Here is a 6,525-nt window from a genome sequence, read left to right on the forward strand (position 1 = left end):
TTGAAGGTCAGATAAAGATTTCACAGATAAGAAAAAGCTAAAGGAGTTCATCACCACTAAACTAGTATTAGATGAAATGCTGAAAGGTATCCTTTAAGAAGAGGAAGAAGAAAAAGGTAAAGATACAAATTATGAACAACAAATACACATCTATCAATAAGTAAATCTGAAAATCAAGGGAATAATCTGATGAACAGAATGAACTGGTGATTATAATAGAATCAGAGGCATAGAAAGGGAGTGGATTGACTATTCTTGGAGGGGAAAGGGGTGAAGGGGAATGAAGGAAGAAACTGGACAAAAATCGCGCACCTATGGATGAGGACAGTGGGTGGGGAGTAAGGGAGGAGGGTGGGGTGGGAACTGGGTGGAGGGGAGTTATGGGGGAAAAAAAGAGGAACAAATGTAATAATCTGAACAATAAAGGTTTAATTAATTAAAGAAAATGATGATTATGGCCTTTTCTGAAGATAAGAAGTTCAGATTTGAAGTCCAGATTTGATATATTCATAGAATTAATTTTTTTCAGGCTTAAAAAATGTTTGATGTTTATATTACCTTTCTGGTTCAGGAAGCAATAGTTATAGCAATGGAATTTATAATTAGTCTGAAAATAAATTTATTGTATATGAAAATCTCAAATTAAATATCATTATTTTTGGTTTATTTATCCCCCCCCCCAAAAAAAATAAATGGCACTTCTTAAGAAATATCTGTATATAATTAAAATTAAAATAATTATAATTTCTGAAAGTAAACATTATTCTAGTTTAAGTAAATAAATATTAACATAATTCTCTTTCTGTCTTTTTACTCATATCAATGAGGGCTGGGATCTAATGTTATCTATATTTTTATCCTATTGCTCTTTGAAGTATGTGTTTATATCATAAAATCACAAAACATGAACAAAATTATTTTAATATTACAATGGTATTTGTTGAATGAATGAGTTCAATGAAAATTCTTTAGAAAAAATGCGTTGTGGAGAATTTCCTATGAATGGTTTCAATAATTCTTAAATAATAACTATTTTAAAAAACTGATTACTTAAAATGAAAGTTTATTTTTTGCCAATCTTTCCATAAATATGTGTTTATTATAGATTGGATCAGTTTATCTCAGAAAAATGGAAATATAATTAATGACACCTGAAATTATTTTTTCAGAGATGTATAGCTCAGATTCCCTGATCTGCTGCTGAAATTTGCTTTTTCTTGGATCTAGGGCCAAAAGGAACAGGCACAGTTGCCTCCCTGCTGCTGCCATCTTAAGCATGCTCACTTCACAGGCTCCTGCAGATGAGAGTGTAATTGTGTGGAAGGTGAATTGATTGCAATTAACCTCAGGACTTACCCTCAGGCTGGGGTGTTCTACCTCCTTTTCTAGGAATGTGCCGCCAGGGTCATAGTACATAGCTGATGAATACATATATCATACAGGGAAACACATATATTATGGGACAAAGTACATAAATCATGTGGAAAAACATGCATTATACTAAGATGATCAAATTATAAATGAAGCACATAAATCATAAGATTACACTGTTGAATTGTATCAGGAAACATAAATTATATAGTGAAATCCCAGGGTCACTGGAGAGTTCACTGAATAATGAAATGAGTTCCTATAACTTAAGGAAAAGTGGAGTAACTCAGGGAAAAATCTATTGTGTATTATGTTAAATAATCCATTTAATCCAATTTTATCTCCTACACCTCTGTACCCAAAGAATCAAGGTTGTACAACATGAGGTAAGGCGGGCAAACAAACAACAAATGCAAGATTGAATGATGATGTGCTATAAGTACATTTAAATTTTCAAATATAGTGAACATTTGTAGCCAAGTTTTTAAGTCAAAGTTGGAAAAGATGGTAGTTCTAACATCAGCTGCAAATATCAGAAGGTTAAATAATGTCTTGAATCTCAAGGAGATCTCCAAAATAGAGACGAGATTAAATTAAGATCGGCTTGCTCTGAATGTAGGTAAGCAAAATTTGGATCGAGTCATTGCATTAAATAATGAAGAATAAAAACATTGGAACTGAAGAGCAGTATGCTAAGCGAAATAAGCCAGTCAGAGAAAGATAAATATCACATGATCTCACTCATTCGTGGAATACAACGAACAAAAACAGATTCAGAGACAGAGGAGCATCGATCAGACCACCAAACCTCAGATGGAAGGTAGGGGAGGGTGGAGGTAAAGGGGAGAGATCAACCAAAGGACTTGTATGCATGCATATAAGCCTAACCAATGGACACAGACACCAGGGGGGCGAGGGCATGCGTGGAGGGTCGGGGAGCAATGGGGGGATAAGGACTCATATGTAATACCTTAATCAATAAATAAAAAAAGAAAAAAAGTATTTCTATTATGCATATAGGAAGACTTTGCTTACCTTCCTTTGGGAACTATTTTCTGCATTTAACTGTTTTTTCCTCCTTTATTGCCCTGTACCTTTGTTCACACATGTATTAATAGATAAAAGAGAAGCAAAATGAAGAAGAGGATTCTTCAACTCAGTTTTGCTTTTTAAAGCAAAGTCACAAGCTGGAGGAGGCCACTCCGCAAGGTTTAAGAGAAGGTGGACTTTCACACACAATACAGAGCAATGATACAAATCAGATCAGTCTCGCAAAGTTCTTCAATGCAATGCTCATCCACCTGAATTATGTTCTCACTAAAGCAGGAGCCTGGAATTCACATCCGTTCCCAGCTCTGGTGAGTTAGGGTTATGGTCAAAGCTTGGTGTGCTGAGGGATTCCTTAGTCATAAACAAAGTGTTTGACCCACCGCTCTATTCCTCAGGGCGATAGAGAGCCGGAGCTAACTGAATTTATACAGTGGAAATTGATAGTTTATTGCTGACCCCGGAGGGGCAGGGGCACTGACTCACATCCTATTTCTGGCTTTTCTTGGCATTTGTTACTGCAGATAAAGGTAGATTGTGTCAAGATGTGCTGCTGGCCCTAGAATACAATTGTGTCAAAATGCAAGTGCTAAATTTTATTTGAAGGGAAGCAATAAATTGGCACCCCCAAACAATCCCTGCCTTTCCTTAACGTCATATTTCAATTTCACCCTGTTCCTCATGTTTCGTGTTGGTTAACACACTTCTAAGGATGCTAAAAGGCATATATCCTGTTAGTCGTGCATAATTAATTATAGAAAAAACTGTAGAGCAAAAGTCACACAGAACTCCTTTGTTTTAAGTGGCAAGTGAAATAAAAATAATAATAATAAAGATTTAATGCACGAAAAAGTTTAGTGTGTTGTTTGTAAATTTAGCTTTGCCTGCTAACTAGAACTGGTTTGTCCCCAAAGATTCCATAAATGGTTAAATCTGCTCAATATAAGTATAACCATTTTACTCTATGATCTATGTGTTTCATTAGTTGAGGTACACATTTTGCTATAATAAATGTGCTTCCGTAAATGATCTATGCATTTCTTTCTGAAATGTATGTGTTTCACCAGAAAAGGTATGTGTTCATCAACAATGAATAATGTTCCTAACGGCACCACATTATATTACTTGGCTGGTATCCGCACAGAATTACACATCCATTCCCTCATGACCGTGAGCCCTGCACCACAAGAAGACACACATCAGCGCTGTCACTCTCAGGTGTCGATGCACACGTGCCGAACGCTGCAGTCCTGGGAACCACAAATGAGAGTGGGGCAGGAGGTATTTTGCAGGTGGAGATGTTTGGTAAATAACCAGGAAACCAGAGGTTTTTCTAGTCCTGTCCTTTCATAACCCAGAAGACAAAACAATAGTTAACACAGTTGAGATTTTATTGTTTATCATCGATGAACATCCTTCCACTTACTTCAATTAAAACATCGCTTGGAACAAGGATGGACTTGTATAATTCTAAGTTTAACATTGAAAACCTTTTTTTTGAAAACTTTTTTTTAAAGCTATGTGACTTATTCATTAAAATCCCACCAATTTCCTGATTTCAGTGAATTGGCATCTAAAATGATAAAGTGAAATTATCTTTATAGATTGAAATTAATTACTTAAAAAGCTAAATACAGTGTATTCTTCTGTAAATAATGTTGTTGATAGCTCATTGATGAGGGGGCACATGTTAGTTTACAATTCAAAGGGAAAAGAGGTTTTTTTAGGTTAATCAAACCATGCAGTGATTTACTTCTCAACGTATTAAAATTCAAACAAAGCAATTGCACAATTGAACCCATAACCAATTTTGGGGGCCTGTAAGCTATTTGAAGCAATAACTACAAATTATTAGATTATTTATAGAAATCATTTCCCCCCAAGTGTATGAGTTTCTTATGTCTAACTGTCAATGTTTTAAAATGTGCCTGATTCTTGGAGAAGACCATTCATTTCAGAATAATAACCTCTCAATGGCTTTCTTCATTGTGACATAGAGCCTGTAACTCAATGGGAAGAATATTTGCTGATAGTGTCATGAGCAGCTGAGATGAATTATAATCTCTTCACATAAATGTCTTAATTATGACAGAATCACTTATTTTTCACAGATTAAAACTAATGTTTTGTATATGAACTTTTCCATTTAAAAATCATTTATCAATAAACACCAAACACTCTTACATATGACATCAAATGATTCATTATACATGTTTCCATTCCGTGACCTAACTTTCTCTCTACTTTATATTTATCAATGTAGTTATTTCTTTCATTTATACCTGCCTTTAACATTTTTTTATTTACTGCAATGACTAATACCCGATTTTTCTAGTACAATAGGAATTAAGAATTTTTATAGATTTTATTAGCTGGCAGCCATTCATATTATATTTGAGATATTTATCTATACAGGCATAGTATACATTAAATAAAGCAGGTCAAACTCAAGGCCCGTGGGCCACATGCCTCGTTTCTTTGGCCTGTGTTAGCCTTTGAGTTTGACATGCTTGCATTAAATAGTTCTGAAATAATTAATTTAGTGCTTTTAGAGAACTGTCAAAATTTTTCTACAGCAGAATGTTTTGATGGTACTCTCATTTTCATTTTTTGAAGAACATAAATGCATGTGTGAAAAAAGAAGGTTTTGGACAAGTGCATTCTTTCTGAAAAAATTAGCTCATCATTAAAATTGGTTTAATTCAGCCCATGTGTAAAATTGCCTTAGCCACAAATATTTTAGGGACACACACAAAACATTAAAGAAACAAATTAGTTTATTCATAGGGATCAAACATAGCCTTTTCTTTAATGCATGTTATACTAAGTATTTTAGTGATTTTGTGAATTAAGTGTTAGTAATATTATAATACCTTTGATGGCATTTTGGATATCACTAATGAATAAGTTCTTTATGTTATCCTATAAGTTGTTGCTTAAAAAACAGAGCCAGGAAATTGTGCTATATATGTTGTAACAAATTCTCAGAAAGATTTTGAGTCTATATTGAATTTTTCTCTGACCAAGTTGGATCAATATTCTCAATTACATGTTTCATTTTACTTAGGAAGTCCTCATTGGGTTAAAATTGGTCATATGTGAATAGTTCACAAGTAATTCCTTGAGACCTAAAATGGTCTGAGTGATAAACCTTTAACCAATTTGAATCCACTTTGCATGTGATTGAGTATTTAAGAAAAATCTCATTGGTAAAGATTCCTAAAGACCTGCACTGAAAGTATTCCATTTAGTGACTAATGAAAATAATCATATATATCTTCATACTTGCAAAATATTTTATTCATAGATTTCCTCCACCATACATATACATTACACATAGCTCTGAAATATATTTATAATGTTTAAAGGTTATTGAAAGAATATGGTAATTTTTTGTTTGTTTTGTTTTAGTCCAGATTCATTGTGATTAGTTTATTTCACTGGCACTGTGAGGACTGTGTCATGCCTACTGAACCCAAATGTGTTCGGAATTGTGCTTTCTGCAGAAAATCTAGCTTGGGCATTGTCTATAATCTGCATGTTTTCAGCTCCAATACCATGGTATCATTCCTGTGGGTTTTACTTATTTGAGGGCTATGCCAAAAACTTTGCTGCAAGAAAAAACAATCTCTAAACAATATGAGGTGAAAAAAAAACTTGCATATTAAATAAAACAACCCTTTTTTAAGAATTTGTGCAGATGCTAATACATTTTAAAATAGGGTTAAAATCAGGTTATATTAGGCCGAACACACCTTAAATTGCTAAAGAGTTTCACAGTAACATTTTGGTCATCAGCTGCAGCCATTATCTGGGGATAAATCAATTTGCAGCAGCTGTGGACAGCTATTTAAGTATGGAGCAGAGCAGCTTAACTGTAGAAGCATGTTTAAAGTTTAAAGGCCAGAGACCTGCTGACTACACATCAGGAATTTTTTTTTAAGGAATGACCATAGCACAACATTGCTGGCTCCAAAGGCATCGAGCACTTTTGTTAATTCATCCTGTATAATAGCTGATTTGATATGCTTTCTCTTCCAGTTTTCTTGTTAAGGATGATGCATATTATAGAAACTTGTCTTGTGTTTTTTTTTTTTTTTTTTTTTT

Source organism: Myotis davidii, unplaced genomic scaffold, assembly GCF_000327345.1.
Source record: "Myotis davidii unplaced genomic scaffold, ASM32734v1 scaffold967, whole genome shotgun sequence".
NCBI lineage: Eukaryota > Metazoa > Chordata > Mammalia > Chiroptera > Vespertilionidae > Myotis > Myotis davidii.